The following is a 4,940-nucleotide window of genomic DNA, read 5'->3' on the forward strand; positions in this document are numbered from 1 at the left end:
TCCAACACTCCCCTGTGTTAACTTTCTTATAGGAAAGGAGGAGAGTTATGAACAGTCAAACCCTAGAGGGGGGGGGGGGGAGGTATCACAGCTCATATATCTTACAAATCAAGGTAAGGAATATAGATGCTGGGTCCCTGACAAACACAGGCTCCTTCCTTCCTCCCTCCTTCTCTCTTTCTTTCTCTCTCTCTCTGTTTGCATGTGTACCCCAGTACTAGGGCTTGAACTTAGGACCGAGACACTGTCCCTTAACTTTTTTTTTTGGTCTGTCATGGGGCCTGCCTGAACTCTGGGCCTGGGCGCTGTCCCTTAGCTCTTCAGCTCAAGGCTAGCACTTTATCCCTTGAGCCATAGCACCATTTCCAGATTTTTCTGCTTATGTGGTGCTGAGGAATCGAACCCAGGGCCTCATGCATGCAAGGCAAGCACTCTACCACTGGGCCACCTTCCCAGTCCCTCCCTTAACTTTTCCACTCAAGTTAGCATTCAACCTCTTGAGCCACAACTCCACTTCCAGCTTTTTTGGTGCTTAACTGGAGATAAGAGTCTCAAGAAATATCCTGACTTAACTGGCTTCAAACCATGGCCATCAAATCTCAGCCTCACAAGTAGCTAGGATCATAGGCGTGAGCCACCAACACGTAGCACTACTGGCCCCCATTATTAAAGGCAAGGTTCCTGGGGCTCAGAAAGGTGAGATGATTGAACCCAAGGCTATAGCAATGGTGAGGGTGAGGACAGCAAGGAATCCAACACTACAGTTATTAAATGTGTAGCAGGACCCAAATGTCACACACAGCCAAAAAGAACTGGAACTGAGTGATCCTTCCTCCCCAGCTGACACCTCCTTTTGGTGACAGCATTGTATGGTGAAAGTACATTCACTGATCTGTCACTGCTTCCTGAGAGAGGGGAGAGCTGAGAAGCTGGGCTCTGGTTAGTCAGCGCCCACCCCCACCACCACCATGGGGACCCACCCCAGGCACTAGCAGACTTTCCACATCTTGCCCTGCTTTCCTTACAGGGCAACTGTAATCGAGAGACTGCGCAAGTGAAAGGGTTTGTGAACCATTGAGCCCTTTGTGGCCAAAAGTGGTGGGGACAGTAGCACTGATGCTAGGTCTGCCCACCTCACCACAAACACACTGCCTCAACCCTCTTCTGGGCAGATATTCACGTCAGGATATCAAGAGAAGCAACCGGCAGGGCACTGGTGACTCACGCCTGTAGTCCTAGCTACTCAAGAGGCTGAGATTTGAGGATCATGTTTGAAGCCAGCCAGGGCAGGAAAGTCTTATCTCTAATTAACTATGCAGAAATGGAGCTGTGGCTCAAGGCGGTAGTGAGCTAGCCTTGAGCAAAAGCAGCTCAGGGGACAGTACCCTGGTCCTGAGTGCAAGCCCCAGGACACACACATACACACACAGAGCCAGAAGTGGAGCTGTGCCTCAAGTGGTAGAGTGACAGCCTTGAGTAAAAAAGCCAATCAAGGGTACAAGACCCTAAGTTTAAGCCCTAGTTGGGGGGGGGCAAAATGGGGGGAGAGAAGAGGACTGAGGGAGAGAGAGAGAGAGAGAAAGAGAGAGAGAGAGGTCATGCCCCAGTCCCTCCTAGCAACCTCTCATCAGCATTATCAGCTTCCCCAGCAAGGCTGAGGCCCCTGGCTTCTCCAGGAAGCTCTACCAGGCCTAGGTCTCAATCAGGGGGCAATCTTTTTTTAAAGAACCCAGTCCACCTCCACCCCTCCCCCAACACACACATACATTCCTTCCTTCCGTTGCCTGGAAGCCTGAGACTGGAGATTGCCTGCTCAGGCCGGGGCAGCTGTGCACACAGGACTGCAAAGGATTTGGTGCCCTGTGGCCTCCCTGGGACCCCAGAACAGAAAAACAGCAGGACAGAGAGCAGGGGCTTCCTCTGAGGAGCTGGGCGTCTCTCCTCAAAGCAGACTACCTGCCTTGGGCCCCAGTTCTCAGCATTAACGTGAAAACCCACAATCACTCAGCTGGGGAGGTTTGGGCAGCCATATTCTCCACATGCCCCAGCTGGCCCCAACAGGGCCCCTTCACTAACTCCAAGATTAGCAAGCAGTATTGACAGCCCCAAACACAGAAGGGCATCTCTTCAGGAACAACCCTTGGTGGAAATAGAAAATGGAGCTGCCTTGGCCACCAAGCAGAGAAAAACATTTGTGTGCCAGTTCTCTCGTACAGATTTGAACTCTCCTCCCAGAGCTGGTTGCTTCTGAGCTCCAGACACATCAGATGTGCGTTCTGTCATCTCTCACTTCAGAAAAGGAAACCGAGGCTGAGTGCTGATGGTTCACATCTGTGATCCTAGCTACTCAGGTGACTGAGACCTGAGAAAACAGGTTCAAAGCCAGCCAGGGCAGGAAAGTCCATCCGACTCATCTCTAATGAATGACCAAAAAGCCAGAAGTGGAGTCGTGGTTTAAAAGATAGAGCACCAGCCTTGAAGCAGAAGAACCCAGGGACATTGCTCAGGTCCTGAATTCAAGTCCCAGCACAGGCACACACACACACACACACACAAAAAGGAAAGTGAGCACCAGGAGGGGAAATGTCAAAAAGTCATGTGCAGCTCAGAAGCCTTCTCCCACTGCTCTAGAGTGGGACATGGGTGTAAGCACTGTCTTAGCTGCGATCAGTTGCCCACCCCCCCCCCCAGGGAGTGTCTTTACCACCTGCTAGAGGATCAGGCCTCTGCTGAGGGGTGTGACTGCAGCTGCCCCAGAGGAATGAGACTGGAATGTCCCAGGCTCCAAAACAGGGGGCAGTGGGGTGACTGCAAAGAGGAGGAAGACGCTAGCATGCCCTGCCTGCAGGGGAGTCTGGAGGAGACACAGCCTAGGGAATATAACCTACGAAGAGCTATCAGTTCTCAGCCCTTGCCCTTCAGACCTGTCACACAATCACACACGCCACCATCACCACCACCACCAGACAGTAGATCTGTCTCGGCAGGGCCATAATGACCCTCAGTCCATTTGACAAATAGGGAAGCTGAGGCCTAGAAAGCAGAAGCATGTTGTTCAAGATCCCCTACTCTCAGATCTAAGGGAGAGAGGCTGTCGCAGCCCGGGGTCACCTTCCCTTCCCTGGACACAGAATGCTGTTACACATAGCCTGCACAGCCCCCTCCCCCAGGCTGTTTCCCAAGGACATTTGCAGCCAGGCTGGTGTGGATGGAATGGAGGGACCTCTCAACCTGGGGGTCAGGAAGAAATAGTGGAAGCCTGGCTGTTAGAGGACTCTCAAGCACTAAAGGCGGTGGCGGGAGCTGGCTGGCCGCGTTCATTCAGTCTGGCACATACACACCCACACGCAGCCAGTAGGCAAAGGAGCCCAGTCAGGGAGGGCCCTGGGAGGAGCTGATCACCCCAACCCAGGGTGGCCTCCCACCTCACCTCCTTCCTTCCTCCCCTCCCAGGACAGACAGACAGACAGACAGACAGGCCCGAGTTGTTCCTAGGAGGAAGGGGTTGTCCCCATCGTCCTTCTGGATACAATCAAGAGCCTGACTCCCACCCTGATCCTAGACTGACCAAAAGTCAGGGCTGCTGGTACAACATGCCTGCCGCCAAGATCTAAGAATATCCCCCCCAATCCGCAGGTCCACAGCTGCGAGAGAGCAGAAGGGCTGGGGCAAAACATTCAAAACAAAATTAAAGACAGAGGTGATCCTGAGGTGCGGGGACAGGCGAGGGATCTCACCGGGAAGGTCAGCATCCCTACAGAACTGCACACTGAGGTGGCTGGGATCCCCCAGAACGACTGGGGGGATGGGGGGAGGAAATCCAGGAGCTCCAGGGGGGCGGGGTGGGGTGGGGAGGACACATCTGTCCCCCTCCCCTCCCTGAGACCAAACCCTGCCAAAGCCAAGGGCACCCAGTCCCGCCCGGCCGAGGCTCTGACGGTGCGTACCGGGTCGATGCTCCAAGGAAAGCCCAAGGAGAGATGACCGGTCCCCACTCTCTGGCAGAGCCTCGGTGCCCGGGAACGGGATATGGAGGGTGAGGGGGGTCACCTGAGCGCATCCTGCCACCCCACCCCACCCCACCTCTCAGCCCTGATCCTCGGCTGGCTGGCATGGGGGCTGCAGCCTGGCCCAGGGCGCCCCCGAGCACGGGAGCTCGGGTCCGGCCCCCCGCGGCCCCGTGGCGCGCCGCACTCACCATGCTGGCGCCGCGCTCGCCGGCTCTGCGCTCCGTCCGCGCCCCTCGCGCGCTCCGGTTCCCTGGAGCAGATTCGAACCCTCCTCCACGGTGCCCGCTCGGGCCGGGACTGCGAGATCGCGGTGGCCCGGGCACGAGAAAACGCGGGCGGGCGGGCGAGCGCCGGAGCCGGATTGGCGAGGAAGGGACGCGCTCGGCGGCACCGGTCCTAGAGGAGGAGGGAAAACCCGGCCTGACTCACCCCGGGCGCCGGGAGCCCAAAGCCCGGCCTGGCCCGGCCCCCGGATGTGGGGGGCGGGGACGGGGGGCAACCCCCGCCCACCCCGCGATTCAACCGGACCCCGCCCCGAGGCTCCGCCTGCAGCCAAGCTGCAGCCTCCGGAGCGCGCGCCCCGCAGCCGGTCACCCCGGTGCGCATCTGCGGGGACCCAGGGTGGACCCAGGGTGCGGCCACAGCCCCCAGCCCCGCAGAGAACCCCCACACACACAGGGCGCACCGCCTGCCCGTTCCTGGTCTCGCTCTTCTCCACCCCTCTGATCCTTGACGCTTCCTTTCAGGTAAACCCCCTTTTTCCCCTTCCAAGGCTGAGCCAAACAAGTACCCCGAACCCTAAAGAGAGATTGCATCTGAATTCGGCCTTGAGAGTTTGGGTTTTTTAATTTCTTTTCTTCTTTTTTTTTTTTTCCGGAAGCTTCTAGGGACAGCTAAATTCCAGAGCAAGGGGTAGGAGGAGCAGACAAA

General features: G+C 56.7%; 1 protein-coding gene across 1 annotated transcript in view; it reads right to left on the reverse strand.

Annotated features, from left to right (window-relative positions):
• N4bp3 (NEDD4 binding protein 3) overlaps positions 1–4,371 on the reverse strand; it is a 27,000-nt gene extending 22,629 nt beyond the window's left edge. The window contains exon 1 of the mRNA XM_013031008.1: positions 4,199–4,371. The gene's annotated coding sequence lies outside the window, so the exon portion shown is untranslated. The remainder of the gene's footprint in view (positions 1–4,198) is intronic.
• Positions 4,372–4,940: the final 569 nt, after the last annotated feature.

Source organism: Dipodomys ordii, unplaced genomic scaffold (genome assembly GCF_000151885.1).
Source record: "Dipodomys ordii isolate 6190 unplaced genomic scaffold, Dord_2.0 Scaffold135, whole genome shotgun sequence".
NCBI classification, from domain to species: domain Eukaryota; kingdom Metazoa; phylum Chordata; class Mammalia; order Rodentia; family Heteromyidae; genus Dipodomys; species Dipodomys ordii.